Source organism: Nicotiana tomentosiformis, chromosome 2, assembly GCF_000390325.3.
Source record: "Nicotiana tomentosiformis chromosome 2, ASM39032v3, whole genome shotgun sequence".
Classification (NCBI taxonomy): domain Eukaryota; kingdom Viridiplantae; phylum Streptophyta; class Magnoliopsida; order Solanales; family Solanaceae; genus Nicotiana; species Nicotiana tomentosiformis.
In genome coordinates, this window is record NC_090813.1 from 93,665,581 (window position 1) to 93,688,970 (window position 23,390).

The window sequence follows — 23,390 nt, forward strand, 5'->3', positions numbered from 1 at the left end:
TCACAACCCTAGCTAAGGTTTTAGCTACTCATAGGAAATGAAAGATTAAAGAAGAAACTAAGATAAAACTCATAATAGATGATTAAGGGAAGAAAATCTAATGTTAAAATGATAAACTATTACAAAGTTACCCAAAACAGTAAAGAAAAACGGCTATCTATTCTCAGGTGTTCAAACTTAACCTAAAAATGACAAAAAGATCTATTTATACCCAGCTAAAATTATCGGACAAAATCACCCTTGCGGAGGTTGTGCGGCCGCACAATATTATGTGCGGTCCACACTTTGAAGCTGACTTGACAGGGTGGTCTTCTGCGGCCGCATAATAATTGTGTGGTCCGCACTTTGTGAAGGAATTACAGAGTCTGTGGCCGCACACAGTATTGTGCGGTCCGCACTTTGGTCCATTTTGCCTTGTTTTGGTTCTTGTCCAATTTTTACTCCTTCTTAGTTGATTTTTATTTCTTTGGCTCGTTTCCCAATATTCCTGCAATAAAGCATATTTCATTAGTTCTCGGGAATACCTTTAAGCATTTTTGAGCTAAAACGTAAGTAAAAGAGAGCAAATAAGCAGTCAAAATCCCTACTTATCAACTCCCCCAAACTTAAGCTTTTGCTTGTCCTCAAGCAATTAAGGCAATTCCTACCTCCACTAGAAAAGGGCTATTTCAGCTGGCCTAAGTTGAATCAAACACACATCAATTGGGACCAACAATTACACATACACTCATGAATCATTAGCCTATGATTTGAATGTTAAAGTACAAATAGCTCTAATGTGACGCTTGAGCATCAAGAGTTGAGTTAATTCCTCAAGGAAGTTTGCACTTTCATATAGGTCGTTGTGGATCCCAAACTCCTCCTCCTATACTCTCCGGAAGCTCATCTCACTTAAGAATATAGCACTCAATGCAATGAATTGAGAAAGGTTCACGCATCACTCTCAAAAGAATGTCACAAGCCTAGTTCTAAGTACCATATGCTTGCCCCTCATATAGATCACCACTGATGTAAATTTACCCGGCTTGAAATCACTTAGGGCCTTTTCGTCATGTAATGAAGGCTTTTGGACTAGTGAGGGAAATATTGGAATGGAATTGATTCATCTTTCCTTTAGCACTCCATTTTCTCTTTGTGGCTCATATTTTGCCGACTCTTTGAGGTATTTTCTTTTTCCTTAGGGGAACTAGAGAGACTTGACATCACTCTTTCTTGGTCTTGCTATTCATATTCTCCTTCTTTGTTTTCTCCATCTTTGTACTTTTGCTTTCTTTTGAATCTTTTCAACCCTTTCACATTATTCACTTTCTTTTTGTGTTTTTCTTTTGTTCTTCCTTTCTTTTTCTTTGTCTTTCCTCTTCTTCATTTCTTTTCTCTTTTTGTGCCTTGATACCATCTTTAAACTCCTCGTCTCTCCCCCCAGACTTATGTTTTCGCCATTTGTTTCTCATGAGTGCTAAAGAAAGCTTGGGTGCCAAGAGAGGGTCACTATAAAACGGGTAAAGGCTTGTAACGTGGTTATCGAATAAAAGAGGCTTTAGGCTCAAAAGGGTTGACTAATAATGATATCATTGGTGGGACATGGAAGGTTTTAAAATGGGGCAAGTTCTAGACCATTCGCACGGGTACTTGGACTTGTAACAAAATACCTCACTTCTCACACCACCGTATTATTAAAGAGAATAGAGTCGAGGGGCCACAATAACCGCATTCAAGATTGAAAATCGCTAATGGTTCAACTAAACCACGCGATGATTGTCTAAGTCAACACAAGAGTCACAAGGTCACTAACTAGAGCCATTTCTTTCCAAAAACTTATTTTTAACCATACGCGTGTAGTTAAGTGTGTTGGTACCAAGTGAAGAATGCTCGACCCTTATTTATTCATTTATACTACTGTTTCTACCTAAATATCAAGAACAGACTCGATCCCTTAAGAAGGTTGTCTTGCCATCCATCGTTGGGAAGAGACAACCCGGTTCACACAAAGACCACCTCTGGAAAGAACCGTGGCATAAAAAAACCAAAGGCTTATTGTTCACTTAAACGTAAAAAGAAGCTAACAAATCAAAAAGAAGCTATTAGGGTAACTAAGAAGCTATACTATTAAGAAAACAAAATGAAGAAGTTATGAAATAAACTACTGAAAGTAAGGCAAATGAATATACAGACCGAGTGAAATAAAATATATATATAAGAGGGATGAATATATACATAATGAGGAGAAAATAAAGATAAAAGAAAAGAAGTATTAAAGTTATTACATGCTAATGTCATAAAATGTCATCAAATCAAACCAAAAAAAATCACCCCCTGAATAAGAACAAGCATTGTCCTCAATGCTTAGAAAAATCAAAATAAAGGAGGGTAGAGAGTAGAGAAAACTCCCTATGTGGTCTCAGGGTGACTGTCAGTATCACCACCATCGGGCTCCTCCAACTGTATCTCATCATCATCTGGCTAGGGAACAACAGAGTTGGCGAGCATCTGAAGCATCTCCTCAGCAGTGTGGGTAGCAAGATCTAGCTCGTCAGACTGGCCAGTTGGTGCCTTTGTTGATGGTGGTGCTGAGTCTGCTGGTACTGATGGATCCGTCTCCATCAGTAGGTCAAATGGAAAATCACCCGCGGCTGCGATCTTCGTCACCTCCTTTCTCAATCTCTCCACTGATATCTTTGAAGCCTGGGATTTCCTCATCTTCTTTGCCTGCTTTCCCAACTCCTCAATAGCTCCCCAATGAGCCACCAGTGTATCCATAATGGTCTTATGGTTCTCCAGAATCTTTTTCAATATTTTCTCCACTAACGGGGGGACCTGTGGTGCTGCTGGGGTAGAAGACTATGCTGCAACAACGCTGGATATGTCAGACAGCTTAGAAGTGGTTGTGTGTATCCAGTTGTTGAGACTCGCCAATGTGTGGGAGACACACAGCCAGGGGCGACTCAACGAAATTGGTGGCCTAAAGTCGAACGTTAAGAAGAGGCCCAAAATTTATTTAATAAAATTGTATATATGTATGATTTCTTTTCTTTCTTGTTATTAATAGTTTTATGGACCGTCTTGTATGTATTTTGGCCCTTCACTCGGTTTCCTGCTAGCTTCCACCATTGAAGATATCTAGTAACTTTACTCACCAAGGTTTCAATTTTTTTTATAAGAAATATCTGTAGTTAAGAAAACGTTTTTATAAGTTCCCAACATCTAATGATCATAATTTTATACTACTAAAGTATATTTTAAAATAATTTTAGACATTTGCAAGAGTTCAAGTTTATTTGAATTAACAAAAATGACTTGATCTACTCTTTATAAGAAATAATTTACTTTAAAAGATATTACAAGAGATTTGTTTTTATTTTTTTATTATCAATGTCATCATCAAACTGTTATTTTGCCATATTGTATGTTTATTATGAAATTTAAGTATTTATCTAAATAACCTCTAAACATAAATCTAGTATCTTCTTTATAATAATAATTTTTTAATAATATAAAATTAACTAATAATAAAAAATTGAGGCCTTTCAATTGGGGGGCCTAAAGCAATTGCTTTAGCTGTCTCCCCCTTGGGCCGGCACTGCACGCAACGAAGTGAGTGGATAAGTGGATGAAGTTGGAACTGGTACTGAGGCTGATGGTCTAGAAGATGAAGGTGGTGGCATGTCAGCTGTCCTGGTGGAAGGCGCGGCTGCTGTAGGAGGTATGGGAGTTGTAGATGGCTCAGCAGCAGACTCTGTACCCACCACTGAAGGCTCATCAGACTGACCAACGGTGGTAGTGGCCTTACCCTTGAACTTTGGGTTGTCCGCACCCTGCAGGTGGTACCATGAGAAGGGCTTCTTGGCCCTCACTTTCGTATCAAATGTCCTTGGCTCCACCTTTGCATCGTTGAAATATTCTGTGAGGGTGTTGGGATATGGGTAGGAGCTTTCACCTTTTCAGACAACTATTTTCATGTTGGCTGATATGATGGCACCCACATTGATTGGGTACCCGTCCATAATCGAAGCCACCAAAACTGCTCGGGGAAGAGGAAGATTGTTCTCATTTATGCTCCGGTCGATACGGCTGCACACAAAGCTTCGCCACCCGTTTGCTTCAAAATTTAGGGTGGCCCGGAGGATAGGAACCCCTGCAGTGATCCACGGTGGTGGTGATCCTCGAGCAGCCAAAATCTCAGCTAGCCAAGGGCGAGCTGCATCAGCCATTGCAACCTTCTCTAGGTACTTGACTGCCTGTACCTCCTCAAAGCCCAGGTAAGTGTTCAAAGTGGTAGGGTCGAATTTGACTTTCAAATTTTTCAACTTTGTTATCTTGGTACCCTTCTTTATGTGAGCCACATTGGCATAGAACTCCTGAACCAAGTGCTCATTTGCATCGATGACACTTTGGGTGAACCTCATCCACCCCTTTCGCTCCCGGAACTGTCGAAGGACATTTGGATTGTATTTATCCAAATCCTTCATTAAGAACTGTCGCTCAAGTGTGAGCGATCTCTGCGGCCACCACTCTCTAAACCTTATGAAGGCTGTCAAACTCACAAACCGATCCTCCCATGCTTCCTTCTTCTTCGACCTCTCTAGGTCTCCCAATCGAGTGTCACCTCCTCTACCATCATCATCATCATCCATTGCCACTGGTGCCAGAGGAGTAGGTGTAGAGGAGGGCTCTGAACCCTGGCTACCAGCATCGGAACCCTTAGAAGAACTTGCTGTAGTGGAGGGTTATCTCCTAGTGGGTTGTGGTGGTTAGAACTGGGCCTCAGGCTGTACCTCCATTGACTGACCCTCGGAGGCTTCCCTAGACAGGGCATAGGAACTAGATTCAGAGGGCTCTGTGGCCCTACCTTTCCCAGTGGTCGGCTTTTTGGCGATTACTTTAGATTGCACTCCCAGTGGGTTAGTGCCCTTTCCTATGCCTCGGGAGGGCTCACCTCTCCCTTTGGATGTATCGCCTCTACCTCGTGAACGAACCATTGTCTGCAATACAAGGCACATAAGTCAGTTGAAGTTCAAAACATGTTAAACATTTGCAGTACAGTTGCAGGACAACAATTTACAGAAGAGACAGTACGAACTGCACAATTTTGAGTGCGGTCGCAGACTGTCATGTACGGACCGCACAATTTTTAAAGTACGGTCGCATACCCTAAAGTGCGGACTGCATAATTTTGAGTGTAGCTGCATATGCTGAAGTGCGAACCACATAATTTTGAGTGCTACCGCACAATTTTTTCTGTGGACCGCACAATTTTGAGTGCGGTCCCCACTTTTCAAGCACATGTTTGCTCTAATCGATAGATTTGCGGACCGCACTATTTTGTGTGCGGCCGCACAATTTGAAAACATACGACAGTGACTTTAGGTTTCTTGCAATGTTTTCACAAATTAGACATGGTATTTACAAATAAACATGATCAATGGTCTACCCAGTCCTCAATGAACATACATGAAATTACCCACATGGTTTTAAGCACATATGAAGAACATTTGACATTTTTAGGCCTAAAAATAACTAAACTAATTAAGAACAAAAATTAAGAAAAATAAAAAAAGTCTAACATGGATTGAACATACCAGTGATGAAGGAATGCATGTGAGAATCTAGACTTGATGAATTGATTATGAAGTGTGAACTATTTTGTGATGCACAGTGTTTGCTTAGGGCTCAAGAGTTCACAGAGTGTAAAGTGTGAATAGTGTTCAAAAGCCCTATTTATAGTTTGACCAAGTAGGTCACAAAGTGAGCTGAGTGCGGCCGTACAATTTTGAGTGCGATCCGCACTCTTTACCTGTACTTAAGCTGAGATTCTGCGGTCCGCACAAAAGTGAGTGCGACCGTAAATTGGCCTATTTTTTGCAACTCAAAACTTCAGAGAGTTCACATTTTTGGGTCTCCAATTGTGCGGTTGCAATCATAATTGTGCAGTCCACACTTTTTTAATGCTTGGCCAATTTTTCAATTACAGTACATGCAATGCACACTCATTCCTGCAATTCACTTCAAAACCAGTTAGCTCAATACAAAACCTATCTAAAAAGGAAGAAAATGAAAAATGAAAAGAAATATGGGTTGCCTCCCAAGAAGCGTCTGATTTATCGTTGGGGCACGACGTAGGTTACCATCAATCACTTGAAATGGATTAACGCCACAATGTGGCCATCATCAACTTTGCCAAGATAATGTTTCACCCGATGACCATTGACTCTAAACACTTCATCATTTTTGTTCTTCAAGTCTAGTGCACCAAAGGGTGTTACATGCACAACCTCAAATGGACCACTCCACATGGACTTCAACTTTCCCGAAAACATCCGCAACCGAGAATTGAACAATAGCACAAGATCACCTTCTTTGAACTCCTTGTTCCGGATGTACTTGTCATGGAGGTACTTCACCTTGTCCTTGTATAAGGACGAACTTGAATATGCATGGTACCAGGATTCATCAAGCTCATTCAATTGTGCCACCCTTAAGTTGGCGGCAACATCCCATTCAAGATTAAGCTTTTTCAATGCCCATATAGCCTTGTGCTCAAGTTCCACTGGTAGGTGACAAGCTTTCCTGAACACTAACCGATACAGAGACATACCAATCGGTGTTTTGTAAGCCGTCCTATAAGCCCAAAGAGCATCATCAAGTTTCTTCGACCAATCTGTCCGGTTGGCATTCATAGTCTTTGACAAAATACTCTTGATCTCCCGGTTGGAGACTTCGACTTGCCCACTTGCTTGAGGATGATAGGGAGTTGACACTTTGTGAGTGACACCATACTTTGTAACTAAGGTATCAAAAGCTTTGTTACAAAAGTGCGATCCCCCATCACTAATAATGGCCCTTGGAGTACCAAATCTCATGAAGATGTTTTTTTTCAAAAATGTCACCACACTTCGAGCTTCATTGTTGGGTAAAGATATGGCTTCAACCCACTTTGACACATAATCCACAGCTACCAATATGTAAGTGTTCCCACAAGAGCTCACGAACGGACCCATGAAATTAATGCCCCACACATCAATTATGTCAATCTCCAAAATGGTGGTGAGGGGCATTTCATTTTTCTTAGAAATCCCACCGGCCCTTTGACATTCATCACAACGCTTGACGAGATAGCTAGCGGTCTTGTAAAGAGTAGGCTAATAGAATCCACAACTCAACACTTTTGTTGTCGTTCTATCTCCACCATAGTGACACCATATGGTAAAGAGTGGCAAGCCTCAAGAATTTCCATTTGTTCCTCCTCCGGCACACATCGTCGAATCATACCATCAGTACAAATCAGGAAGGGATACAGCTCATCCCAATAATAGTCAAGGCAATCCTTCTCTAAGATGGTTGATAGGGGCATCTCATTTTTCTTAGAAATCCCACCGGCCCTTTGACATTCATCACAACGCTTTACGAGATCGCTAGCGTCCTTGTAAAGAGAAGGCCAATAGAATCCACAACTCAACACTTTTGTTGTCGTTCTAGATCCACCATGGTGACCACCATATGGTGAAGAGTGGCAAGCCTCAAGAATTTCTATTTATACCTACTCCGACACACATCGTCAAATCACACCATCGGTACAAATTCGGAAGAGATACGGCTCATCCCAATAATAGTCAAGGCAATTCCGTTTGAGCTTCTTCCTTTGGTTTGAAGAGAACTCATTCGATACAATACCACTCACAAAATAATTGGCTAAATCGGCGAACCATGGCATCCCGGTCATTGAAATGGCTAGAAGCTGCTCGTTGGGGAAGGAATCATTTATCTCAAGGCCATCATGTGGCCTCCCCTCCTCCTCCAAACGAGACAAGTGGTCCGACACTTGGTTTTCACTACCCTTGCGGTCTTGAATCTCTAGATCAAACTCTTGGAATAGAAGCACCCACCACATTAACCTTGCCTTTGAATCATTTTTGCTTATTAAGTACCAACGCGCTGCATGATCGGTGTGGAAAATTACCTTTGTACCCATCAAGTACGGGCGAAACTTCTCCATAGCAAAGACAATAGCAAAGAGCTCTTTTTTTGGTCACTATGTAATTGACTTGGGAATCATTCATGGTCTTACTAGCAAAGTAGACCGGATGGAAGATTTTATTAATACGTTACCCCAAAATTTCTTCGACCGCCACATCACTTGTATCACACATGAGCTCGAAAGGCAAGTTCCAATTCGGTGCGGTGATAATAGGAGTAGTAGTCACTTGAACTTGAGCAATTCGAATGCCTTCATACAATCCTCGTTGAAATGGAACTTGGCATCCTTCTCCAAAAGTTTACACAGGGGGTTTACCACCTTAGAAAAATCCTTGATGAATCGACAATAGAACCCGGCATGACCTAAGAAGCTCCTCACTCCCTCACTGATGTAGGGGAGGGAGTTTGGAGATCACCTCAATTTTGGTCTTGTCGACCTCAATACCATGCTTTGAAATTTTGTGGCCGAGGACTATGCCTTCCTCGACCATGAAGTGACATTTCTCCCAATTCAAAACCAAGTTTGTTTCCTCACATCTTGCCAAAACCTTGTCCAAGTTGTCCAAGCACTCATCAAAAGAATTCCCCACTATGAAGAAGTCATCCACGAAGACCTCAAGAAAATCCTCCACCATGTCGGTGAATATGGCCATCATACACCGTTGAAAAGTCGCCGGTGCATTACATAACCCAAATGGCATCCGCGAAAATGCAAAAGTACCATAGGGACAAGTGAAAGTAGTCTTCTCTTGGTCCTCAGGAGCAATAAGAATTTGATTGTAGCTAGAATATACATCAAGGAAATAATAAAAAAATCATCCGGCCAACCTATCAAGCATTTGATCAAGAAATGGAAGCGGAAAATGATCTTTTCGAGTGACTTTGTTGAGCTTCCTATAGTCCATGCAAACTCTCCACCCGGTGACCGTTCTTGTGGAGATCAACTCGTTCTTGTCATTTGTTACTACAGTCATGCCCCCTTTGTTTGGGACATATTGCACCGGAGAGGTCCACTAGCTATCGAAAATGGGGTAAACAACCCCGGCATCCAACCATTTTATGATCTCCTTCTTCACGACCTCTTGCATTGCTTCATTTAATCTTCTTTGATGTTCAATGGAAGGTTTGACATCCTCCTCCAAAATAATCTTGTGCATGCAAAAGGTGGGGCTTATACCCCGAATATCCGCTAGTGTCCAACCTATAGCTTTCTTCCTCTTTTGAAGCACCGCCAAAGTAGAATCTACTTGCACATTAGTCAAGCAAGAGGAAAGAATAACATGTAAAGTAGAACATGGGCCAAGAAACTCATACATGATATGTGAAGGCAATGGCTTTAAATCCAAAGTGGGAGGCTCCTCGATTGAGGGCTTTGTTGAAGGAGTCTTCCGGGTTTCAAGATCTAAGGACAATTTTCGGGGTTCATAAGTATACGACTCCATTCCTTGTAATGCATTTACACATTCCACAAAGCCTTCCTTCTCATCATCATCATGATTAAGCAATACAGCCTCCAAAGTATCATCAACATTCATCATGGCACTAGCATCATCAACAATCACCTCGGTCACTAAGTCCACAAACGAACAAACTTCATTGCTATTCAGTTGCCTCATAGATTTACATACATGGAAAACTACCTTTTCATCACCCACCCGAAAGGTAAGCTCACCGGCTTCCACATCAACAAGAGCCTTCCTCGTAGAAAGGAAAGGTCTACCCAAGATAATAGGCACATCATAGTCCACTTCGCAATCAAGAATCACAAAGTTCGACGGGAGGATGAACTTATCAACACGAACCAACACATCATCAATAATACCCAATGGTCTCTTCATAGTATGATCCACCATTTGTAACCTCATAGATGTGGGTCTTGGTTGCCCAATTCCCAAAGTTTTGAACACCGAGTAGGGTATCAAGTTGATACTCGCCGCTAGATCACATAGAGCTTTGGCAAAGTCGGTGCTTCCAATAGTGTAAGGAATTGTGAAAGCGACGGGATCTTCCAATTTCGGAGCCATTGAGTGTACAATATCACTCACTTGATGTGTCATCTTCATAGTCTAACAGTTCATTGATCTTTTCTTTGTCACCAAATCTTTCATGAACTTTGCATAGCCGGGCATTTATTCCAACGCCTCAACCAATGTCACATTAATGGATAAGCTCTTCATCATGTCAATAAACTTCTTGAATTAGTTCTCGCTATTTTGCTTGGCGAGCCTTTGAGGGTGTGAAGGAAGAGGCCTTGGCATTGGTGCCTTGGCCTTTGGCACTACCGGTTCCGGTATGTCAATCACGTGTTCCATAGACGGGTTCACTTCTTCTTGAGTCTCCTCCACATTTTCATCAATATCAATTCTCACTTCTTCATTATCTTGAACCACATTGCTTGGAATTTCATCTTCTTGAATCACTACATCATCATCCACAATTCTTCTTTGGTTTGATGTTGCTGCCTCCCCACCTTTTCCACTCCTTGTGGTTACGGCCATGACATGTCCCGTGTTATTTCCACCCTTCGGGTTCACCACCGTGTCACTAGGTAGTGTCCCCTTAGGACGAATGTTTAAAGCTTGCGAGATTTTCCTTAATTGAACCTCTAAATTGCGGATTGAAGTGTTGTGAGAGGCTAGTTGAGCATCGAAGTCGGCATTTTTCTCCATCATTTGTTTGAACATATTTTCAATTTGTCCCATCTCATTATTGGAAGAGCTAGAACCATGAGACATATAAGGAGGCGGGTTGTTTGGTTGTTGATATATCAGGGGACTTTGAAGGCCTCGCCCCCGATTCCCTTGGTTATTGTTCCAGCCCCCTTGGTTGTTACCTCCCCAATATCCTTTATTGTTGCCACCCCAATTTCCTTGGTTGCCTTGATTGTTCCAATTTCCTTGATTATTGTTATTGTTCCAATTACCTTGATTGTTGGTACTACCACTCCAATTGCCTTGATTTCCTTGAGATCGCCATTATTGTTGATTCGGGCCTTGAGAGTTGTTTCTTTGCCCTTGGTAGTTATTTACATATTGCACTTCTCCCTCTTGTTCATTGTATGATTCGTCTTGGTCAAACCCAGTATCATCTTGCACAAATTGTTCCACACGGTTTTGCACTTGTTGGCCCTTTTGCCTTCGCTTGTTCACCATCATATTAACACCTTCCATTGCATTTACTTTCTTAGGACCTTGAACCTGTTGAAGTTGAGCTTTGGCCAATTGATTCATTGTAGTGGTCAACTCGACAACTGCTTGCCCATGATCATGCAATTCTTTGTATGGGTGAATCACATTTGGATCACCTTAAGGAACATTTGCTCTACTTTGCCATGCCGATGAAGTATCCGCCATTTCATCTAAGATTTCACAAGCTTCGGCATATGGTGTTGTCATGAAATTTCCACCGGCAAGTTGGTTGACCACGCATTGATTGGTAGTATTGATCCCCCTATAGAAGGTTTGTTGAATCATAGCCTTAGTCATGTCATTATTCGGGTACTCTTTCACTATAGTGCGGTACCTATCCCATATCTCGTGCAAAGGCTCATTAGATTATTGTTTGAATGCTAGAATCTCGTCTCTAAGAGTAGCCATATGCCCGGGAGAAAAGAACTTGGCAATGAACTTTTCCGCCAATTCGTCCCATGTATGGATAGAATGGTTTGGCAATCTTTCTAACCAGTCCAAGGCTTTCCCCCGTAGAGAGAAGGGAAATAGCCTCAACCTTAGAGCATCCTCGGAGACGTTGGTCTTTTTACTCCCCCAACAAGTGTCCACAAATCCTTTCAAGTGTTTGTACGCATTTTGATTCGGAGCTCCGGTGAAGAATCCCCATTGCTCAAGTAATGTGAGCATAATATTTGTGATTTGAAAGTTGCTCGCCCTAATGCGGGGCAGGACTATGGCACTTGCATACCCTTCATTCGGCAACACCCGGTGTGGAGCTGCTCTCGATGGATTTGGGGGTGGAACGGGAATGTTGTCTTGAGGCGGTCGGCCTCGTCTATTTGCTTGAGGCTCAAGAGGAACCTTCTCAACAGGGTCATCTTCCACGTCCACATCCCCCAAAGGCATGTTTCCGAGAGGATCATTGTTGAAATTCATTTTTGTATCTACAATCGATTCACAAAAAAGTTAGTAACCCAGAAGGAAAAGAAGACAAATCAAACACAAAACCAAATATACAGCTAAATCCGTTTTTAGCTCCCCGGCAACGGCGCCAAAAATTGATGTCGTCCAAACTCACACCACTCATTGGGATTGTGAGGCAGTCGATGCAACTATAAATACCCAACGCGAGTCGGGGTCGATTCCACAAAGAGCTTTATGTTGGATTAGGTATATACCTAGTCTAAGTATATTACGTGCCCAAGATTGCACTTTCACATATTCAGTTGTTTCTTTTCTACTTCTAATTTTTATATTAATGCTTGTAATTATAAAGCTAAGGGACAATGTTTTTGGTATTGTTGTTTTTCAAGTTATAAAAGATCTAGGGTTGTAACTTCCGCCTAGTTGGTTACCTACCGGATTGAGAGCTTTAGGGCATGTTTGGTTTGTCGGGATACAATATAGCAATCACACGCGATTATTCACTCTATACCTCTCGATAGTTTGAGTGATTTTGCCCAATTTGGCTTTCTCAAGTCCAAATGGGTATCTCACGAAACAAGTGTTAGATGCTCAAGTCGGGTCTTACTATCTCTAGATTCGACCCTTTAATTTGGGCAATCAATTTCTCGCGTTCACCCCGATTTCCTGTTACCCAAGTTTTCTTAGACTTAATCTCTCTTTCTCAAGTAGAGACTTAGTCAATTAGGCATGAATCAATGTTTGCAACCATAAATTCTTAAATTCAAGCAAGAACTAGGCTAAATATCATATACCCAATCATAAATAAGCCCTAAATCAATCACTTATTAGATACCCATACTAGAGTTGGGTCACAACCCTAGCTAAGGTTTTAGCTACTCATAGGAAATGAAAAATTAAAGAAGAAACTAAGATAAAACTCATAATAGATGATTAAGGGAAGAAAGTCTAATGTTAAAATGATAAACTATTACAAAGTTACCCAAAACAGTAAAGAAAAACGGCTATCTATTCTCAGGTGTTCAAACTTAACCTAAAAATGACAAAAAGATCTATTTATACCTAGCTAAAATTATCGGACAAAATCACCATTGCGGAGGTTGTGCGGCCGCACAATACTGTGTGTGGTCCACACTTTGAAGCTGACTTGACAGGGTGGTCTTCTGCGGCCGCACAATAATTGTGCGGTCCGTACTTTGTGAAGGAATTCTGACAGTGGCTTTTCAGAGTCTGCGGCCACACACAGTATTATGCGGTCCGCACTTTGGTCCATTTTGCCTTGTTTTAGATCTTGTCCAATTTTTATTCCTTCTTAGTTAATTTTTATTTCTTTGGCTCGTTTTCCAATATTCATGCAAGAAAGTACATTTCATTAGTTCTCGGGAATACTTTTAAGCATTTTTGAGCTAAAACATAAGTAAAATAGAGCAAATAAGCAGTCAAAATCCCTACTTATCAATTGCCACTTGACTTTTATGTGAACTCTGTGTTTGTTTGAGTTGCCATTTTTATGGAAAATACTTTCATTATTGATTTTATCTACAAATAAATTAAATGGGAAATTTAGTTAACACGATGAATAAATCTATTTATTTCCTGAAGTTGTGATTTAAAAGAGGTGTTGTTCCTTGATGAATTACTTTTCAGTTCATGTTGTTGAAAATTTGGTATTGAATTATAAAGGCTGTGGATCATACTAAGGCAAAGTGCTAAATTGTGAAATATTATTCGACTGAGTTGTTCACTCCCGAACATTTTGTTAAGATGTTGTGCACATTATGATCGAGTCGTGCGCTCCTTATTGTGAAAAATAATATTATTGTCGATTTCTATGGCAAGTTATGATATTTGAGCACTTGAGGTGCAATTTGTAATATATTGTGATATTTGAGCACTTGAGGTGCAATTTATAATATATTGTGATATTTGAGCACTTGATGTGCAATTTATGATATGTTGTGATATTTGAGCACTTGATGTACAATTTATGATATGTTGTGATATTTGAGCACTTGAGGTGCAATTTATAATATGTTGTGATATTTGAGCACTTGATGTGCAATTTATGATATGTTGTGATATTTTAGCACTTGATGTGCAATTTGTGATATTTGAGCACTTGAAGTGCAATTTGTAATATGTTGTGATATTTGAGCACTTGAGGTGCAAGTTATGTTATGATGTGATATTTTGCACTTGATGTGCGATTTATTAAATATTGTGATATTGATACGTATGCGGTGATATAAGTCCGGGGTGTTGAAATGCATGCGGTGAGATAAGGTGGGCTTGATACGCGTGGCTAGTAGAGAAACTACTAGAAGTCATGCGGTGTGATAATGGTGGTTAAAATGCGGGATGCTATTTCGGAAAAAATAATTTTTAAAACTAAATGTGAAGGCTCCCCCGATGATATAAGGAAAGATTGTGAATTTATTTATAATTTGGGACTACGAGGCAGTACCTTGGGAGTGACCTTTGTAAAAATATATTTATAATTTGGGACTACGAGGCGGTACCTCAAGAGTGCCCTTTGTTGATATTTCTCTATGGATGCACTTGCCTTTGGTTATTTTATTTTTCCGTGATAGGTAATTCCTTGTGTTCTTCCGTGATGTATTATTTGATTTTATTATGTGTTTTGTATTCCTTGTTGTAATATTTTGGCTTTGGTTCTTCGTACGAGACTCTGAGAATTTGTGTTTCTGGTTTTTACTGGTTTTCGAGGTTGAGTTGTTTTGAATAAAAGAAATAGCTGTCATGTTTTAATTTAATAAGTTTTACATCCAAAACAGCAGCTATCGGGTGCTTCGTTTTAATTAAAAGGTTACTATCTTCACCCAAACGATTTCTAAAAAAATAAATTCATTCCTTTGTTGATTTCTTACTTGATTTAAAAATTTTAAACTTACTTTATTGAAAATAAATTGATCCTGCGAATCATATATACTTTGATATTTTGGTACATGATTTGTACGTGCAATTGTGATAGAAATATGGGCACGGGGTGCCGTAAAAATATGTAAGTGGGCTAAGACCCGTATTTTATGATTATGAAATGAGGTGTCACATGGTGACTTTTATTTGAAAAGAATTATATTCGAAAGATATTTATTTGAAAGAATTATATTTGAAAGATATTTATTTGAAAGAATTATATTCGAAAAATATTTATTTGAAGGGAGTATATTCGAAATATATTTATTTGAAAGAATTATATTCGAAAGGTTTATATTTGAAAAACTTATAGGTGAGAGATTTATATTTGAAGGACTTGATTAATTGGTTGTACTTGTGTTCATTATTTGTTTGATCAATATTTTTGGTGTTCTTGCTGCCTTGTTGTTTACATCACTAGTTGATTATTATTGTTATCACTGCTATTTTTTTCTATTATTTTTGTATACGATATTGCACATGTTATTAGGCTAGTTAGTGTCTTGACTGTACCTCGTCACTACTCCACCGAGGTTAGTCTTGATACTTACTAGGTACTGACTATGGTGTACTCAAACTACACTTCTGCACATTTTTGTGCAGAGCCAGGTATTGGAGATATCGGACTCGGACAGAGTTAGTGTGTTGATCGCAAGGATTCCAGGTAGAGTTGCTTGGTCGTCGCAGTCCCTTGGAGTCTTTCCATTTTATTGTACTGTCAACTTTTATTCGAACAATATTGTATATTCGATCCTTATGATCATTACATGTATTCAGTTAGAGTTCTGACTCAGTATTACCAGTCTTGGGAGGTTGTTATTATTATTTCCGATATTGGTTTCGACACTTGTTGTCACGACCCCAACCGATGGGCTGTGACGAGTGCCCGAGTTCTACCTATCGAACACCCCTAAGCATTCATCTAAGATATAAACATGAAATAAGTGTAGGTCATGCATAAAGTCTAGAATTAAACTACTAATTCATATGAACAACCTACGTGAGAAAACATGCCCAAAAGACATATATATATATATATATATATATATATATATATATATATGTGTGTGTGTGTGTGTGTGTGTGTGTGTGTCTTTTGTGGTAGGACTAGCCGACAAGGCCACATACTATCTAACTATACATGACTGTCTACAGACCTCTATTAGAGTGTACAACTGTATAAAGGACGGGACTGGGCCCCGTCGTACCCATATATGTATGCAAACACATCGTACCAAAACTCAAAGCAGCTCCGGATCAAATGGAGCACACCAACTCTCGATGATCAAGGATCCTAAGAAGGGGGGCCGTCAGCTTGTCTACCTGCACCTGCGAGCATGAAACGCATCGTCCTCAAGCAAAAAGAGACGTCAGTACGAATAATGTACTGAGTATGTAAAGCATGAAAATCAGTACATAAAAGACATAGATGAAACATGGGGTAAAGAATTCCACTTGTGAGTCTAAATAACTTTGTGAATCCTGAAACATTTATAATGTCATGCACATGCGTGTAAATGTCATATCATGCATAGGTATAGGTGTACATAACATCATCAAGCCTCTGAGGGCATCCCATCGTATTATCTCGGCCACTGTGGGCAAAATCATCAACATATACTAGCTGATCAGGTGGTGGTGCGTATATAACGCCTTAACCTTTTCCCATATCCCATATACATATAATATACACGTATATAACGCCTTCTGGTCATGGGTCAATGTACATGTATAAATTCATAAAATGCATAAGAAATACGTTAATAAGATTTCTCGAATATCATAAAATTAATATTCCTTTCGGACAAACTTTCGTGAACAGAGGATATAATAATAATTCACATGGGGAATCAAGATTATAGACACCCCTAGTATTTCTATGAATAGAGTCATTTATGAAAGTTGCGTATTTTGCTTGTGTCGTTTATATCATTTAGATCATGCCAAAAGGAAAGAAGGGATAACCTTAACATACCTCAAGTCGTCAATGCAACTCAACAACAAGCTTATGACAAAGAAATACGTGTACAATTTAGATGGCGGTAGTATATTACGTATCTCAAACGATAACTCGATTCTAAAATAAAATGGGCAGCATTTCCCCTGATTTTACTGCTCCCTCAAGCCTACTATAGGCGAGATACAAACATAATACAATCAGCTACTCAAAACCAACCTAATTACAATCTGGGACCTTCAATACAACAAAACCCCCAAATATACCATAATACACCCAACCAACAAGTTATCAATTAGCATGTAACTACAACGACGAGCGACCAACCTACTACCCTACCACATGTGACGTTTCTCCACGCCCTTTTTATCCTTCCAAACTCCATAAATCAGCAACACAATAGACAACCCAAAATCAACACGAAACAGCCCATAAAATAGTCCACTATAAGTCAAATAACCCGAACCCACGGCTTCCGATCACCGTCCCGTGAGGTCTAACTATTAGGAAATGAATTTGTCAACTTTTCTTGATATTTTAAAGCTTAAATATAGAAATTAGGAATTTTTATTAACTATTAAATACATTCCAAAACTCAAACTACAAAGAAAAAGAGAGGCGATATAGCGATACTTACGTCATAGGGATCGAGTTAATGTTATCGCTTCTTGATTTCGTGTCCGAGATGATAGTCTTGTTTGAAGTAATATTAGAGAGCTCAAGGACCATTTATGGTGTCCTATGGTCAGATGATATGTAAAAATGAAGAGAGAGATAGAGACAAGTTAAAAATATATATTAAATTTTGAAAAGTCAAAAGGTGCTAGCTTGGCACCCTTTGATTCGCCCATCTTCCGACGTTTATAACTTTTTATCCGGATATCGTATGAATAAACGGTTAAGAGCGTTGGAAACTAAATTCTAAGAACTTCAATTTGGTATATAATATGTCCTAAAAAGACCTCAAATTGCACTAAACTTATTTCTCAAAAAGCTCTGTTATATGGCAAATTCTTAGTTGGTTTTTTCGCAACTTTAATCCGATTTTTTCCAAACTTTATGTGTTTTATCCAAACATCATATATAGTCATATTATGACTTTAAACTCATTTAAATAATGATTAACAAGTCTCATATTCATTATACGTCACCTTGGGACGCACAGGGTGTAACAATCTTCCCCCTTTAGAAACATTCGTCCTCGAATGTTAAACTCCCAGATATTTATAGAAATTTTGGCAGAGCTTCCTCTATAATGGTACCACTATCAACCTATTAGACAGAAAAGCCAACAATACAAAGCCACACAGGTCCACAATCATCAATAACACCAATGGTCTCACATTACCAATGACAATAACTAACATAAGAATCAAGTACCATATACGTACCTAAGGCTATGATGTCTCAGTCCGATCTTCCTCCGGAAGCAAAAACAAGTGAGGATACCTAAATTTCATGTCTTCTTCAACTTCCCAAGTCATCTCCTCCACATTATTGTTCCTCCAAAGTACTTTAACCGAAGATATGTCTTTAGTTCTCAATCTCCGAACCTGTTTATCTAGTATAGCAACGGGAGCTTCCTCATATGATATATGCTCTGTGACCTGAACATCATCAACTGGAACGACTCTAGAAATATCTCCAACACACTTGCGAAGCATAGACACGTGAAAAACTAGATGTACTGACACTAAGTTGGAAGGCAAGTCTAACTCATATGCTACCTGGCCTACTCTGCGTATGATCTTATAAGGTCCAATGTACCGAGGGGTAAACTTTCCTTTCTTACCGAATCTCATAACGCCTTTCATCGGTGATACCTTTAGGAATACCGAGTCATCTAATCTGAAACCCCAAGTCTCGTCGTCGATTATCTGCATATGACTTCTGACGACTCTGAGCTGCTAATAGCCATTCCCGTATAAGCTTAATCTTCTCAACTGCCTGTTGTACCAACTCTGGTCCTACTAACTTAGTTTCCCCAACCTCGAACCATCTGATAGGTGACCTATACTTTCATCCATAAAGAGCTTTGTATAGAGCCATCTGAATGTTGGAATGATAACTATTATTATATGCGAACTCAATAAGTGGAAGATGATCATCCCAGTTACCACTGAAGTCCATCACACAAACCCGTAGCATATCCTCCAGTGTCTGAATAGTACGCTCAGCCTGACCGTCTATTTGGGGATGAAATGTTGTACTAAGACTTATTTGAGTCCCCAATCCTTTTTGGAAGGACCTCCAGAAATTAGCTGTAAATTGAGCACCTCTATGTGAGATAATAGATATAGGGACACCATGAAGTCGTACTATCTCCTTAATGTAAATCCTTGCATAATCCTCTGCTGAATACGTAGTCCTGACATGCAGAAAATGGGCTGATTTTGTAAGTCTATCAATAATAACCCAAATAGAATCGAACTTACGCTGGGTACGAGGTAAGCCTATGATGAAATCCATGTTAATCACTTCCCATTTCCAAGTCGGAATCTCTATAGCCTGCAATAATCCACCGGGTTTCTGATGCTCAATCTTAACCTGCTGACAACTTGGGCACTGAGCAACAAACTGTACTATATCCTTCTTCATTCCGTCCCACCAGTATATTCCCCTAATATCATGATACATCTTCGTCGCTCTTGGGTGAATGGAATAACGAGAATAGTGAGCTTCTCCCATAACCTGCTGGCGCAACCCTACTACATTAGGAACACATAATCGACCTCGATATCTGAGGACTCCATCTCCTGTAATCTCCAATAGTGTCTTCTCCTTTTGAGGGGTTGTATCTCTATAGTGAGCTAGCACAGGATCTTCATGCTAGCGTTCCTTCACTTCAGTTACTAGAGAGGATGTTGTTGTGTCCTGAATAGTAACTCCAGTACCACCTGAATCTAATAATCAAACTCCAAGATTAGCTAGCTGGTAAATCTCACAAGCTATCTCACTCTTCTCTGGCTGTAAATATGATAAGCTACCCATAGATCTACGGCTGAGGGCGTCGACTACTACATTCGCCTTTCTTGGATGGTATAAAATATCAACATCATAGTCTTTTAGTAGCTCAAACCATCGCCTCTAACGTAAATTCAATTCCTTTTGCTTGAATATATACTGAAGGCTCTCATGATCCGTATAGATATCAACATGAATGCCATACAAATAGTGTCTCCACATCTTTAGTGCATGGATCACCACGGCTAACTCTAAATCGTGGGTCAGGTAATTCTTCTCGTGGTTTCTTATTTATCTAGAAGCATAAGCGATAACCTTACCATGCTGCATCAATACACAACCCAATCCAACGCCTGAAGCATCACAATAGATAGCATAACCATCAGTCCTTTCTGGAAGTGTCAAAACAGGTACCGAAGTCAATCTGTCCTTCAATGCCTGGAAACTCCACTCATAAGCATCAGTCCGCTGAAATTTGGTTGCCTTCTAAGTCAACTTTGTCAATGGTGCTGAAAGGGAAGAAAACTCCTCTACAAACCTCCTGTAATAACCTGCCAAACCTAGGAAGCTACGAACCTCTGTCGGTGTCGTGGGTCTAGGCCAAGTCTTCACTACCTCAATCTTCTGTGTATCGACCCGAATACCCTCACCCAAAATAATATGACCAAGGAAGGCTACAGAAATCAACCAGAATTCACATTTAGAAAATTTTGCATACAACTTCCTTTCTTGTAGATCTCTGAGCACAGTACGCAAATGATCCGCATGCTCAACCTCTGAACAAGAATAAACCAAAATATCATTTATATATACAATCACAAACAGATCTAGAAAGGGTCTGAACACACGGTTCATTAAGTCCATGAATACCACTGGGACATTAGTCAAATCGAATGACATAACACGAAACTCAAAGTGTCTGTATCTGGTCCTGAATGATGTCTTCAGAATATCCTTCTCTCTAACCCTTACCTGATGGTACCCCGACCTCAAGTCTATCTTTGAGAAACACCTGGCACCCTACAACTGATCAAATAAATCATCAATCCTCGGGAGTGGGTACTTATTCTTGATCGTCGCCTTATTCAAATGTCTATAATTAATACACATCCGCAAGGAACCATCTTTCTTTCTCACAAATAAAACATGTGCTCCCCATGGTAATGTACTGGGTCTGATAAAGCCTTTTTCAAGCAAATCCCTTAGTTGTTCTTTCAACTCTCTCAGCTCTGCAGGTGCCATTCTATAAGGAGTAATAGATATCGGCTGAGTATCTAGTAATGTGTCAATAGCAAACTAAATCTCCCGCTCTGGCGGAGGCCTGAAAGCTAATAGGGAAAAACATCGGAAAAATCATTAACCATCGGAATAGATTGAAGCTTCGGTGACTCTGCTTTCACATCCTGTACCCGAACTAAGTGATAAATATAGCCCTTTCTGATCATCTTCCTTGCCTTAAGATAGGAAATAAACCTACCTCTCGGCGATGCAGTATTACCTTTCCACTCTAGAATTGGCTCCCCTAGAAACTAGAACCGAACCATCTTTGATCTACAATCAACGTTAGCATAGCAAGAAGCCAACCAATCCATACCCATTATAACATCAAATTCTACCATATCTAGCTCAATCAGGTCCGCTACTATATAACGACTTAGAACTCCTACTATACAATCTCTATATACCCGTCTAGCTATCACTGGATCACCAATAGGTGTAGACATCTCAAAATGTTTAATCAACTCAGGTTCTATCCCAAACTTGCTAGCAACCAACGGAGTGACATAAGATAAGTTGGAACCTGGATTAATCAATGCATATACATCATATGAAGAGACTGATAATATACCTGTAACAACATTAGGTGACGACTCCTGATCCTGTCGACCCGCTAATGCATAAATGCGGTTCTGAGGACCGCTCGAGCTAGATGCTCCACTTCTGCCTCTACCACGATCGGCCGGTGCCTGTGATCCTTGCCCAGGAGGGCGTACTGATGATGACGAACCAACTATAGATCCCGCTGGCTGAACTATACCTGTACCACCTCTCGTCGGATAATCTCTCATAACGTGGCCTGGATAACCACAAGTATAACAAACACCCAACCCCACGAGGCACTGCCCGACGTGATGCTTACCATACTGAGCACATCGTGGCATGGGTGGCCTCATTTGACTTGACTCACCCATATACTAAGAACGAGAGGCCCTGGAACTTTGACTGGGCCCTGAATATATGGAACGATCAAATCTCCTACTGGAAAACTGAGGGGGTGCACTAGCTGATGGCTGAGCTGGATACCTCGGATATTGTTGTCTCTGACCACCTCGAAACTCACCAGAAGAACTTGAAGATTTCGCTCTCTTAATCTGGCCCCTATCATGCTCACGATCGGCCCTCTGCTTCTGTTTACGCTTCTCTACACCCTGAGCATATGCATAAATATGAGAAATATCAATGCCTGGATGAAGTGAGACCGACATACAATCATTGAGCAGGTGAGACTCCAACCCCATCACGAACCGGTGAACCCGATCCTCCATCTTAGCTACAATAGTGGGAGCATACCTAGCCAAAGAATCAAACTGAAGGTTGTACTCCCGAACACTCATATTACCCTGTCGAAGGGTCAAGAACCTATCAACTCTGGCTCGTCTAAGCTCTGATAGCAAATAATGATGAAGAAAAGCCTCTATAAAATCCTGCCATACTGCTGGAAGGGCATCCTCACCTCTGGACAACTCCCAAGACTCGTACCAATTAATTGCAACATCCTGAAGTTTATAGGAAGCTAGCTCAACTGACTCAGTCGTAATGGCATTCATTACCCTCAAAGTTCTCTACATCCTATCGATAAATACCTGAGGGTCCTCGTGTGGATCTACTCCAGTGCATATCAGAGGGTCCAAATTAATGAAATCACGAACCCTCGCACTAATGGCCCTATCTGTATGACCAATACCTACCTCCTAGCGCTGAGCCTGTGCGGCCACTAATCGAGTCAATAGCTGAATAACATCTCTCATCTCCTGACCCGGTGCATCTGGATGAGGAGCTGGGGGTACTGGAGCGGGTGCTGGAGGTGGTGCCCCTCGAATCTCCTCTAGAGAGGGCAGGGTATGTAAAGTCTGAGATGGAGTCTCACTATGCGACTCTCCCCAAGACTTGGTAACTCGTGGTGCTCTACTTGTAGTCTCATGATCTACGGACTTGCCCTTCTGGGTGGCTATATCCTTCTTGGGCATCTCTGAAAACATAACATATCGTTAGGAAAATGAATTCTTAAATTGCACGATCTAAGAGAAGAAAGAAAAGTAACCATCTTAAATATCTTGTAGCCTCGTGTCTATAAGTCTGGTTCCCAACACACCCATAAACAAGACTATACTAGACACGGTCTGTAGACAACCCTAGGACAGAACTGCTCTAATACCACTTTTGTCACGACCCAAACCGATGGGTTG